Source organism: Bufo gargarizans, chromosome 7 (assembly GCF_014858855.1).
Source record: "Bufo gargarizans isolate SCDJY-AF-19 chromosome 7, ASM1485885v1, whole genome shotgun sequence".
Classification (NCBI taxonomy): Eukaryota; Metazoa; Chordata; class Amphibia; order Anura; family Bufonidae; genus Bufo; species Bufo gargarizans.
In genome coordinates this window covers 26,792,416-26,807,244 of record NC_058086.1, presented here as the reverse complement: position 1 = coordinate 26,807,244, position 14,829 = coordinate 26,792,416, and positions in this window count along the sequence as shown.

The following is a 14,829-nucleotide window of genomic DNA, read 5'->3' as shown; positions in this document are numbered from 1 at the left end:
GTCAGTTCCCCCCCCCAGTGCAGCATGTGCCAGTCTCCCTTCACTGTACAGCATGCGCCAGTCTCCCTTCACTGTACAGCATGCACCAGTCTCCCTTCACTGTACAGCATGCGCCAGTCTCCCTTCACTGTACAGCATGCACCAGTCTCCCTTCACTGTACAGCATGCGCCAGTCTCCCTTCACTGTACAGCATGCGCCAGTCTCCCTTCACTGTACAGCATGCGCCAGTCTCCCTTCACTGTACAGCATGCACCAGTCTTTTTCCCCCGTACAGCATGCGCCAGTCTCCCTTCACTGTACAGCATGCGCCAGTCTCCCTTCACTGTACAGCATGCGCCAGTCTCCCTTCACTGTACAGCATGCGCCAGCCTCCCTTCACTGTACAGCATGCGCCAGTCTCCCTTCACTGTACAGCATGCGCCAGTCTCCCTTCACTGTACAGCATGCGCCAGTCTCCCTTCACTGTACAGCATGCGCCAGTCTCCCTTCACTGTACAGCATGCGCCAGTCTCCCTTCACTGTACAGCATGCGCCAGTCTCCCTTCACTGTACAGCATGCGCCAGTCTCCCTTCACTGTACAGCATGCGCCAGTCTCCCTTCACTGTACAGCATGCGCCAGTCTCCCTTCACTGTACAGCATGCACCAGTCTCCCTTCACTGTACAGCATGCGCCAGTCTCCCTTTACTGTACAGCATGTCAGTTTTCCCCCCCAGTGCAGCATGTGCCAGTCTCCCTTCACTGTACAGCATGCGCCAGTCTCCCTTCACTGTACAGCATGCACCAGTCTTTTTCCCCCGTACAGCATGCGCCAGTCTCCCTTCACTGTACAGCATGCGCCAGTCTCCCTTCACTGTACAGCATGCGCCAGTCTCCCTTCACTGTACAGCATGCGCCAGCCTCCCTTCACTGTACAGCATGCGCCAGTCTCCCTTCACTGTACAGCATGCGCCAGTCTCCCTTCACTGTACAGCATGCGCCAGTCTCCCTTCACTGTACAGCATGCGCCAGTCTCCCTTCACTGTACAGCATGCGCCAGTCTCCCTTCACTGTACAGCATGCGCCAGTCTCCCTTCACTGTACAGCATGCGCCAGTCTCCCTTCACTGTACAGCATGCGCCAGCCTCCCTTCACTGTACAGCATGCGCCAGCCTCCCTTCACTGTACAGCATGCGCCAGCCTCCCTTCACTGTACAGCATGCGCCAGCCTCCCTTCACTGTACAGCATGCGCCAGCCTCCCTTCACTGTACAGCATGCGCCAGCCTCCCTTCACTGTACAGCATGCGCCAGCCTCCCTTCACTGTACAGCATGCGCCAGCCTCCCTTCACTGTACAGCATGCGCCAGCCTCCCTTCACTGTACAGCATGCGCCAGCCTCCCTTCACTGTACAGCATGCGCCAGCCTCCCTTCACTGTACAGCATGCGCCAGCCTCCCTTCACTGTACAGCATGCGCCAGCCTCCCTTCACTGTACAGCATGCGCCAGCCTCCCTTCACTGTACAGCATGCGCCAGCCTCCCTTCACTGTACAGCATGCGCCAGCCTCCCTTCACTGTACAGCATGCGCCAGCCTCCCTTCACTGTACAGCATGCGCCAGCCTCCCTTCACTGTACAGCATGCGCCAGCCTCCCTTCACTGTACAGCATGCGCCAGCCTCCCTTCACTGTACAGCATGCGCCAGCCTCCCTTCACTGTACAGCATGCGCCAGTCTCTTTCCCCGTGCAGCATGCGCCAGTCTCTTTCCCCGTGCAGCATGTGCCAGTCTCTTTCTGTCCCATGCAGCGTGCGCCAATCTTTCTCCCTCTTGCAGTGTGTACCAGTCTCTGTCCATTGTGAAACATGCGCCATCTGCCAGTCTCTTTCCCCTGTGCCATGTGTCTCTCTCTCCCCCATGCCACATGCCTTTTTTCAGATTTTATTGTTTAGAATTGTCCGGTTTGCGCATCTGATTATCCGGGGACGATGAGACGCTAGGGGCACAGCTACCTGCGCTGGCTCCAGCTGTTTCTCACACAAAGCCTCTGAAGAAGTTGGTGAAAGTCCAAATCTCCTGCACCCTGACAGCAAAGCAAACACCGTCCCTGTGTAACAGCTGATAACCGTGGGCGAACTACGCCACGAGCGGCTGACACAGCTGCAGAACGGCATGTCCAATATAACAGGGCGTGAACAGCAGCGCAGCATGGGAATGAGGCTGTAAAAGTGCAGAGCACAGTGTAGTCTCATAAAACGTGTGCCCATATATCTCCCAGCATTCCCTGCTGCTCCGGCGACTTGTATTCTCCGAAGTTTTTATATCCAGTTCTGTAAAAAATAACTGTCCCCGGCATCAAAGTGGCTCAGCTACCCCGACAGGGTGTCTACGCTCAAGCTTACTGACTGTTTCCAATAACAACAGAATAGTGATCGCAGCTCTGGAGTATAATACAGGATGTACAGTTGTGTTCAAAATAATAGCAGTGACTAACGCTCAGAACCCGTCTGATGGCTTCTATCTCCATCCACACAGATGCATCGGGAACACTGCACATTATATTCCACATCCCAACATGGAGGGAAATCTATCACATTTGTGATAAGTGAATATTAGACTGTTCAATAAAATAGCAGTGTTCGGCTTCTTCACTCTATAAACGGAGAAATGTCTGAGGCTTTCCTCTCCTCTGAATCCCGTCACTGATACTCCGTTGTATCACCGCTGTCTCTGAGACCTGCTGGGCGTCTGTGCCGCTCGGCGTCACCACCTTCTGCCCCTGTGACCAGGTTCTCCGGCCCCGAAGGATCGGACCACATTCCTCAGTTCTTCTCTATTTTCCTCAGAAACTGTATGTTTGATGTCACCCACAAGTTTCCTATAGGATTAAGATCCGGGGATCGGGGCGGCCGCTCCATGACGTCGGTCTTGTTGGTCTGGAGCCGAGATGTTGCCCGTTTACGGGTGTGTTTGGGGTCGTTGTCTTGTTGGACACCCATTCCAAGGGCATCTCCTCTTCAGTATAAGGCGGCATGACCTCTTCCAGTATTCTGATGGATTCAGACTGATCCCTGATCCCTGGTCTGCGATAAATAGGCCCCACACCGTAGTCTGAGACACATCCCCGTATCAGGATGCTTGTCCACCATGCTTTACTGTCTTCACAGTGCACTGGGGCTGAATTCAGTGTTTGGGGGTCGTCTGACAAACTGTCTCCGGCCACTAGACCCAGAAAGAACCATCTCACTTCCATCAGTCCACACAATGTCTCTTCAGGCCGTCAATGGGCTCTTTGGCAGATTGTAAGCTCTTCAGCCCACGTCTTGTTTCCAGCAGTGGGACTTTGCGGGGGCTTCTTGCAGATCGCTCGGCCTCACATCGGGGTCTTCTCATTGTACCAGGACTCACAGGGAACCTGACACCTTCTGTCATCTTCCTGGAGCTGATTGTTGGCCGAGTCCTCGCCCTTTTGGCTATTCTTCTATCCGTTCCAATGGTAGTTTCTCGCTTTCTTCCACGTCTTCCAGGTTTTGGTTGCCGATTTAAAGCATTTGCCATCATTTTACCTGAGCAGCCGATCATTGTCTGCACTTCGTTATATGTTTTCCCCTCTCCAATCAACTTTTTAATCAAGGTGCGCTGTTCTTCTGAACAATGTCTGGAACGACCCATTCTCCTCAGAATTTCAGAGAGAAATGCACTGTAATCGGCAGCTACAACATCTGCTGCCTTCCTTAAATAAGGGCAATAATTGCCACCTATTTTTCAAAGAATTAATGACCTCACTCATTGAACTCCACACTGCTATTATTTTGAACATTCACCTTTCAATTAGTGATTCAATTACACAGAATCAGCAGCAGCAGGTCCTGACTGTTGGGTCTGTAGGATTTCTATTACTCTATTACACCTGCTAGAAACTTATCTGCCATGTAGAAATATAATTTCTACCAAAAACAGTGGTTGATCAGGTTAGTGATGTCTGACTGCTATTATTTTGAACACAACTGTATGTACACAATGAATAGTGAGTGCAGCTCTGGAGTATAATACAGGATGTAACTCAGGATCAGTACAGGATAAGTAATGTATGTACACAGTGACTGCACCAGCAGAATAGTGAGTGCAGCTCTGGAGTATAATACAGGATGTAACTCAGGATCAGTACAGGATAAGTAATGTATGTACACAGTGACTGCACCAGCAGAATAGTGAGTGCAGCTCTGGGGTATAATACAGGATGTAACTCAGGATCAGTACAGGATAAGTAATGTATGTACACAGTGACTGCACCGTCTCAAACACTGAAGGAGCAGAGTCCCCAGTAGTACAGAGTATTTCAGGAGAGGAGTGTGCTGACACCAGTGGTGTATACAGTATATACCAGACAGGACTCATTGTGTTTAGTGTCGGATATGGGGACGTCTTTAATATTTCATGACTCCTTTAATGGCGTCTATAATGTCCTTTATGATCACAGCCAACATTGGAGGGAACATTAAAGGGACGATGTGTGACTTCCCTTCATCCCTCTAACGCGGATGTGACTCACAGGATGAGAACAGGGACTCGTCCTCCTGCCACTATAAACGCAGCTTCTCTGGGTGACATCATCCGTTGCTGCTGCTTTGTTGCACATTTCATGATCTTCTATTCAAAGACGTGATCACAGAATGTTCCATGCTGGAAAGTAGTGTCAGGCTCCACCCCTTTCTCTTTACCCACACCTCCAATCATGCTCCACCCATTTCTCCTTACAATCAGACCCCACCCCTTTCTTTTTTCCCACACCTCCAGTCAGGCTCCACCCCTTTCTCCTTACACCTACAGTCAGGCTCCACACCTCCAGTCAGACCCCACCCCTTTCTCCTTACCCACACCTCCAGTCAGGCTCCACCCAGGGGTGTAGCTATAGGGGGTGCAGAGGTAGCAGTCGCTGAGGGGGCACAAAGACCCTTGTGCTGCATAAGAAGACACACAAAGCACTGAGGGAAGGGGGGCCCAAGCCTAACTCTTGCACCAGGGCCCATGAGCCTTTAGCTACGCCCCTGGCTCCACCCCTTTATCCTTACCCACACCTCCAGTCAGGCTCCACCCCTTTATCCTTACCCACACCTCCAGTCAGGCTCCACCCCTTTCTCCTTACCCCCACCTCCCATCAGGCTCTGCCCCTTACTCACACCTCCAGTCAAGCCCCACCCCTTTCTCCTTACTCACACCTCCAGTGAGGCTCCACCCCTTTCTCCTTACCCCCACCTCCAGTCAAGCCCACCCCTTTCTCCTTACTCACACCTACAGTCAGGCTCCACCCCTTTCTCCTTACTCACACCTACAGTCAGGCTCCACCTCTTTCTCCTTACTCAAATCTCCAGTCAGGCTCCACCCCTTACTCACACCTCCAGTCAGGATCCACCCCTTTCTCCTTACCCCCACCTCCCATCAGGCTCTGCCCCTTACTAACACCTCCAGTGAGGCTCCACCCCTTTCTCCTTACTCACACCTCCAGTCAAGCCCCACCCCTTTCTCCTTACTCACACCTCCAGTGAGGCTCCACCCCTTTCTCCTTACCCCCACCTCCAGTCAAGCCCACCCCTTTCTCCTTATTCACACCTCCAGTCAGGCTCCTCCCCTTTCTCCTTACCCCCACCTCCAGTCAGACCCCACCCCTTTGTCTTTATGCACACCACTGCTCAGACTCCTCCATTTTCTTCTCACCCACCCCGGCTGTGACCAAGGCATCTGAGGTGGCTTTCCCTGGGAGCGCTGCACTCCTGATGCTTGAACAGCTTCTCCACGCTGAGATCGGGGAAGCCATTTGTTCTCTCTAATAGCCTGAAGTAGGGGCTGCTACAGGACCCCAGGGAGTGGTGATTATAGCGCTCCTAGTCCTAGCATTGGTATTACTAATCGCTCCCTGGCCTTCTCCAGGCGCCTGCGCTAAGCCCTGGCAATACACAGCTTTAGGAGCGCACTGTGACCTGACGCTGTGCTGCACGAAGAGCAGGGGCGCCCGCAGGAGAAAGGTGAGTATTTTTTTGTTTTTTGGTCTGGTCTGAGCTCTGCATTAAGGGAACTGGGGGACGGGAGGATTGGGGCTGTACAATAATTTTCTGTGGGGGCCCAGTCAGTTTTAGTCTCGCCCCTGGCCTGAAGTCCTAGGAAGGATCCTATTACTGCTGCAGGTGGCAGAGCTCTATAAGAACATAGCGAGTCCTCCATACACTGCAATGCCGATTTGTTGCAGTGTAAGGGTGAGCGAATCGAGCTTCAGATCCGAGATCCGAAGTTGATTCCGCATACAATCTGAAGTCAGTACTGGCCGATACCGCGGTACCAAACCCCACTTCAGATTGATTTTTAAAAATGTTTATAAAGACGCAGATGTGATTACCGAATCAATTCACCGAAGATTTGCGCGACTTCTGGTGAAACAAATTTTGCCTACATTGAGGCGATACATTTTTATACTGTTTGCGGAAACAGCAGTAAAACCGAAGTCCTTGAACGAATCGATTCGCTCACCACTAACCGTAGGTGTCGCCGTGTCCCAAAATAACCAAACAATTAAAGCAGAAATGTTATCTTGAACGCTATAACAGAAAAAAATCAAAAGCTGCTTCACTGCTAAAAAAAAAAAAAAAAAATTATAAAAAGTGATCAAAAATTTTTGTGGTATCGGCGTATACGTTCCGACCGAGAGAATGAAGGGAACAGGTCAGTTTTACCTCATAGGGAACGCTGTAACAACAAAAACCATAAACTATATAAATGTGGTATCACTGTAATCGTACTGACCCGGAGAATGAAGGGAACAGGTCAGTTTTATCTCATAGGGGACGCCGAACCCCCCCCCCCCATAAAACTATATAAATGTGGTATCTCTGTAATCGTACTGACCCGGAGAATGAAGGGAACAGGTCAGTTTTATCTCATAGGGGACGCCGAACCCCCCCCCCCCCCCATAAAACTATATAAATGTGGTATCTCTGTAATCGTACTGACCCAGAGAATGGAGAGAACAGGTCAGTTTTATCTCATAGGGAACGCTGTAAATACAAAACCCATAAAACTATATAAATCAACACCTATATAGCTCAAAGAGCAGCCACACAAAGAGTAATTCTAATTAAATATTCTTTATTGGATATCCAACACACAAGATGGTATATCAATTAAAAAACATATAGAAAGCAGTGCATACTGAGAACACAACAGTGTTACAATAATTGTATAAAAACAGAGTAGGCTCCAAACCACTAAGGGACTAGTATCCCCCCATACACCATGAAGCAGTATCAGCTAGGTGGGGCACATATGGCAATGAAGGCATCCAGAACATATGTAGACACTCCAGACATCTAGAGGAGTGTGAGTCTGAATGCCACCCACATCCAGCGGAGACTGCAAAGGGGGAGGGGGGGGGGGGAAACACTGTTTAAAGTGCAAATGCAGAGAAATTCCTACTGACCCTGGTCTGGAACCGCCGCCCGACGATCGTTTCGCAGAATGCTTCCTGCTTCGCAGATCATTTCGCAGAATGTGGTATCTCTGTAATCGTACTGACCCAGAGAATGAAGAGAACAGATCAGTTTTATCTCATAGGGAACACTGTAAATAGAAGATCCATAAAACTATATAAATGTGGTATCACTGTAATCGTACTGACCGGAGAATGAAGGGAACAGGTCAGTTTTATCTCATAGGGAACACTGTAAATACAAGATCCATAAAACTATATAAATGTGGTATCTCTGTAATAGTACTGACCCGGAGAATGAAGGGAACAGGTCAGTTTTATCTCATAGGGAACACTGTAAACACAAAACCCATAAAACTATATAAATGTGGTATCACTGTAATAGTACTGACCCGGAGAATGAGGAGAACAGGTCCGTTTTATCTCATAGGGGACACCGAACCCCCACCCCCCCATAAAACTATATAAATGTGGTATCGCTGTAATCGTACTGACCCGGAGAATGAAGGGAACAGGACAGTTTTATCTCATAGGGAACACTGTAAACACAAAACCCATAAAACTATATAAATGTGGTATCTCTGTAATAGTACTGACCCGGAGAATGAAGGGAACAGGTCAGTTTTATCTCATAGGGAATGCTGTAAAAACAAGATCCATAAAACTATATAAATGTGGTATCACTGTAATCGTACTGACCGGAGAATGAAGAGAACAGGTCAGTTTTATCTCATAGGGAACGCTGTAAAAACAAAACCCATTAAACTCTATAAATGTGGTATCTCTGTAATCGTACTGACCCGGAGAATGAAGGGAACAGGTCAGTTTTATCTCATAGGGAACGCTGTAAAAACAAAACCCATAAAACTCTATAAATGTGGTATCTCTGTAATCGTACTGACCCGGAGAATGAAGGGAACAGGTCAGTTTTATCTCATAGGGAACGCTGTAAAAGCAAAACCCATAAAACTATATAAATGTGGTATCTCTGTAATCGTACTGACCCGGAGAATGAGGAGAACAGGTCCGTTTTATCTCATAGGGGACACCGAAACCCCCACCCCCCCATAAAACTATATAAATGTGGTATCACTGTAATCGTACTGACCGGAGAATGAAGGGAACAGGTCAGTTTTATCTCATAGGGAACACTGTAAATACAAAGCCTATAAAACTATATAAATGTGGTATCTCTGTAATCGTACTGACCCGGAGAATGAGGAGAACAGGTCTGTTTTATCTCATAGGGAACGCTGTAACAACAAAACCCATAAAACTATATAAATGTGGTATCACTGTAATCGTACTGACCGGAGAATGAAGGGAACAGGTCAGTTTTATCTCATAGGGAACACTGTAAACACAAAACCCATAAAACTATATAAATGTGGTATCTCTGTAATCGTACTGACCCGGAGAATGAAGGGAACAGGTCAGTTTTATCTCATAGGGAATGCTGTAAAAACAAGATCCATAAAACTATATAAATGTGGTATCACTGTAATCGTACTGACCTGGAGAATGAAGAGAACAGGTCCGTTTTATCTCATAGAGAACGCTGTAAAAACAAAACCCATAAAACTCTATAAATGTGGTATCTCTGTAATCGTACTGACCCGGAGAATGAAGAGAACAGGTCAGTTTTATCTCATAGAGAACGCTGTAAAAACAAAACCCATAAAACTCTATAAATGTGGTATCTCTGTAATCGTACTGACCTGGAGAATGAAGGGAACAGGTCAGTTTTATCTCATAGGGAACGCTGTAAAAACAAAACCCATAAAACTCTATAAATGTGGTATCTCTGTAATCGTACTGACCCGGAGAATGAAGGGAACAGGTCAGTTTTATCTCATAGGGAACGCTGTAAAAGCAAAACCCATAAAACTATATAAATGTGGTATCTCTGTAATCGTACTGACCCGGAGAATGAGGAGAACAGGTCCGTTTTATCTCATAGGGGACACCGAACCCCCACCCCCCCATAAAACTATATAAATGTGGTATCGCTGTAATCGTACTGACCCAGAGAATGAAGGGAACAGGACAGTTTTATCTCATAGGGAACACTGTAAACACAAAACCCATAAAACTATATAAATGTGGTATCACTGTAATCGTACTGACCGGAGAATGAAGGGAACAGGTCAGTTTTATCTCATAGGGAACACTGTAAATACAAGATCCATAAAACTATATAAATGTGGTATCACTGTAATCGTACTGACCCGGAGAATGAAGGGAACAGGTCAGTTTTATCTCATAGGGAACGCTGTAACAACAAAACCCATAAAACTATATAAATGTGGTATCACTGTAATCGTACTGACCGGAGAATGAAGGGAACAGGTCAGTTTTATCTCATAGGGAACACTGTAAACACAAAACCCATAAAACTCTATAAATGTGGTATCTCTGTAATCGTACTGACCCGGAGAATGAAGGGAACAGGTCAGTTTTATCTCATAGGGAACACTGTAAATACAAAGCCTATAAAACGATATAAATGTGGTATCTCTGTAATCGTACTGACCCGGAGAATGAGGAGAACAGGTCCGTTTTATCTCATAGGGAACGCTGTAACAACAAAACCCATAAAACTATATAAATGTGGTATCACTGTAATCGTACTGACCGGAGAATGAAGGGAACAGGTCAGTTTTATCTCATAGGGAACACTGTAAACACAAAACCCATAAAACTATATAAATGTGGTATCTCTGTAATCGTACTGACCCGGAGAATGAAGGGAACAGGTCAGTTTTATCTCATAGGGAACGCTGTAAAAACAAGATCCATAAAACTATATAAATGTGGTATCACTGTAATCGTACTGACCTGGAGAATGAAGAGAACAGGTCAGTTTTATCTCATAGAGAACGCTGTAAAAACAAAACCCATAAAACTCTATAAATGTGGTATCTCTGTAATCGTACTGACCCGGAGAATGAAGAGAACAGGTCAGTTTTATCTCATAGGGAACGCTGTAAAAACAAAACCCATAAAACTCTATAAATGTGGTATCTCTGTAATCGTACTGACCCGGAGAATGAAGGGAACAGGTCAGTTTTATCTCATAGGGAATGCTGTAAAAGCAAAACCCATAAAACTATATAAATGTGGTATCACTGTAATCGTACTGACCCGGAGAATGAGGAGAACAGGTCCGTTTTATCTCATAGGGGACACCGAACCCCCACCCCCCCATAAAACTATATAAATGTGGTATCGCTGTAATCGTACTGACCCGGAGAATGAAGGGAACAGGACAGTTTTATCTCAGGGAACGCTGTAAAAACAAAACCCATAAACTATATAAATGTGGTATCACTGTAAGTATTCCAGTTTCCCACTACATGATTGTATGCAGTAATAAATGGTTCCATTAGAAAGTGCAACTTGTCCCACAAAAGACAAGCCCTGATAGAGCTATGTGAGCCGAGGAAGGGGTTCCTGCCAAGATGGGGTTAATGCTATACAGAAGGATGACCGCAGAGCTAGCACTCCATCAGGTTGCCTTGCATCGTTTTCTTTGTATTTGATCTCGGGATGGTGGGAATACATTGTATGACTGTAGATTATACCTCAGGATTTATAGTAAACAGAGCTGGAAAGCGCTTCATCAGAGAAGTGGCGCCGGTTGAGGAGATTTTGGAATAAACCCGGATTTTCTCCTGTCTATATGACGTCCTGGTAAGGTGGGTGCAGTACCCAGCACAGCCTCACGGTGTCACTGCTGCTGTACTGAGCCTGATGGGGGTGATGAGGGCTGCGCTGCTGTCGCTGGAGCCCAGCACTGACATCATACAGGGGCCACTGTCATGCTGCGGGGCCTTTCACTGACTGCATTGATCTGATAGGAAACACACAGCATGCATGTAGCAAGCAGGTGAACACGTACACGGACTGGGGGGCATGGGCACGGTGATATGATATTTGGGGTGCTCCTGGGGCTCTGGCAGAGGGGGCAGCAGCTCCAGTTGGATGTGGCAGTCTCACTTCTCCTCGCGCGGGGCAGGTTCCAGCAGGTCCCTCGTTAATAATCTTCTGCTCCTGTCACTAATTAGATGATTGCGTCATCTCTCCTCACACAGATCCAGAATTTCTAGTGACACCGGATGCAGGTGACGGGCCCATCGTACCATAATAAAACACCCAACAAACAGCGGTGTGACTGACACCTGAAAAACACTCCGACACGCCCGCGGTGCAAGTGTGCAGAATACTGGCGCACCGCCTGATCCAGAGCCCCCTGGTTCATGAATCTAATGCCAGAACTAGAGGGCTGCACTGTAAGCCGCTGAGGGTGAGCAGAAAGCTGGGTGGCAGCGCCTGGGCTGAAGTGAGCAGTAGTCGCCCAGGATGGGTGCTGGAGAGGATCACCCCCCTCATCATCCTGCGGCGCGGAGGCCCTGATCCTGGGCACAACCTGCTCACATCAAAGCACAGATTATCTGCAATTACAGGAATTTCTGTGCAGTTCAAAGAATGAAACTTTCTTTGATAAATCGGGGGCTGCAGTGACAGGGCCATGACGGGCGATGTGCAATCATCATCTATCACCCTTTCATGGCGGCCTGTAGTAGGAGAACTAGGACGGTCAGACTCTTCTGTTGGAGTCCGAGGCCCCTGTGTCTCTTCACCAGGGGCCGACTGGGAACATAAAGTGGCCCCATTTAGTAGTTGGGTCCAAATTGATAGAAGGCAGGGCCAGCTATACCATATGTGCACATTATACCACATGCCAAATGCCGCAGTCCACCACAAGCCGGTCCCCTGGGCATCAGCCACCAGGAAATGTCCCTGCAAGGTCTTTGGCCAATCTGCCCCTGCTCTTCACGTCTTCGAGCCGCTGTCCATCCCCCATATTTTACTCTGCAGCGCTTCCCCATCAGGATGCTATATAGCTCATCTGTACTGGGGTCTGAAATCCCCCTCCTGCTGCTCTGTCCTCCTTCCCTTCTTTACACTGTAGCTTTGCTTCCTATGTATCAGCACAGGCCCGTTAGAAAGTTGCGGAGCTTATTTCTGTTCCAGCAAGGACTAAGGATTATAAACTACAAGTAGCTGAACCTCCATTGGGAGCCTTCACCCCAATATCCAGGGTCCAGGCCCCCAGAGGAGCAGCTGCTTCTGAGCGTCCATGGGTGTCCATGCTGCAGGACTGGGGCACCCTCCCCGGTGCACACAGAGCGGGGTCCTCACTATGATCCTGGGAGATTGTATAATATGGGGCTCCCCGCCATTACCAGTAGACAGAGGGGGGCGCTCATGCCGCTCTACAGAGCACTGGTGAGACCTCATCTGGAGTATTGTGCGCAGTACTGGAGGCCATATCTCCAGAAGGATACTGATACTTTGGAGAGAGGTCAGAGAAGAGCTACTAAACTGGTCCATGGATTGCAGGATAAAACTTACCAGGAAAGATGAAAGGACCTTAACATGTAGAGCTTGGAAGAAAGACGAGACAGAGGGGAGATGAGAGAGACGGCTAAATACATAAAGGGAGTCAACAAGGTAAAAGGGGAGAGAAGATTTACAAGAAGAAAAACTGCTACAAGAGGACATCGTGTTACATTAGAGGGGCAAAGGGTTAACAGTAACATCAGGAAGTATTACTTTACTGAGAGAGTAGTGGATGCATGGAATAGCCTTCCTGCAGAAGTGGCAGCTGCACATACAGTGGAGGAGGTTAAGCATGCATGGGATAGGCATAAGGCCATCCTTTATATAAGATAGGGCCGGGGCTATCCATAGTATTCAGTGTATTGGGCCGACTAGATGGACCACATGGTTCTTATCTGCCGACACATTCTATGTTAATTATAGTCCGTCCTGAATTACTCAGAATTATCTATTAGAGACGTTCCCTATAGAATACGGTTGTGTAACGCTGCCGATGACTCACTGCACAAGCGTCCCAGATACCAGCACAGGAGCAAAGGACTACTACTCCCCACAGTACACAGCACAACTTCTGACGGCGCCCTCTACAGGGGGGTGCTCTGCAAGGGTGACATGGGGCTTCAGGTGGTTATCGCAGGTGATGACCACTTTATGAGTGACTCTCCTGTTAGAGGCTGAGTGACTCTCCTGTTAGAGGCTGAGTGACTCTCATGTTAGAGGCTGAGTGACTCTCATGTTAGAGGCTGAGTGACTCTCCTGTTAGAGGCTGAGTGACTCTCCTGTTAGAGGCTGAGTGACTCTCCTGTTAGAGGCTGAGTGACTCTCCTGTTAGAGGCTGAGTGACTCTCCTGTTAGAGGCTGAGTGACTCTCCTGTTAGAGGCTGAGTGACTCTCCTGTTAGAGGCTGAGTGACTCTCCTGTTAGAGGCTGAGTGACTCTCCTGTTAGAGGCTATAGTTGCTTTTACTTGGGGCATTGATCTCAGGAGGAGCAGGTCCCTGGGGGCCCCTCCTGTCCATTCTCTGCAGGGATCCCGGGTGCATTAGTGCCTTACTATGAAGACTTGTACAATATTTGCCTCCTTCAGACCCGCGTCTGGTCCAGGACATCGGGGTAGCTGATTGGGGGGGTGCACAGGTAGCAGTGACGCCCGGGAACAGGTGAGGAAACTCCCGCCACATAAGATGGCTCTGTACCATAAATGGCGGCTGGGGGCCCCGGCTCCAGGAACTTTCTGGTACACCCCCGCTTCAGGGGGCCTTGGCTGGGTGCACCCTCTGAAAATCTGGGAACATGCAGCAGATCCGGGGCTCCTGCCGGTTTTTGGCGGTTACAGTTGAGGTTCAGGCCGGGTTCACATCACTGCTTGGCTTTCCGTTCTTCTAATCTGTAATTTTGCGCAGACCGGACTGTTTCTCCATTAAAAAAATAACTGATCTCTGGCGGAACTGATCAAATCTGATGCTCAAAATAAAGGATGACCGATCAGAAGAGCGGAAAGCTAAACGACTTTTCCAGGACTGTCCAGTGGTCCAGAACAACCGCCAATCCGGCAGCCATCAGGCGTTGCCAGATTGGTAGGAGCTGCACTGTATTATTACCTGTCGGTCATCTGCGCCTCCAGTAGAAGGTTCCACAAGATCCTCCACCAAGTCCAACTCCCCAGGATCGGGGCCGAGCGGACTCTGTGGCGTCCCCGGCAGGAAGCGCTATTCTAGAGGTCTCTATGGAGGATCATGGACACGTGTCACTCTTCTGGAGGGGCAGACAGTTTTTGTCCCTCGTCTTTCCTGGAAGATGTGGCCCCTTATACACCGTGCCCCCATGCAGCTGCACAGGTTGTGCATATGGTAGGTATATAACCCCTGCATTGTGGTCTGATGCTCCTCTGTGACCACTGGACATGTTGGGGGTTATACTCCATAGAGGTGATACAGTGAAGTTGAACGCTGCTGATCCTTGGATTAGAG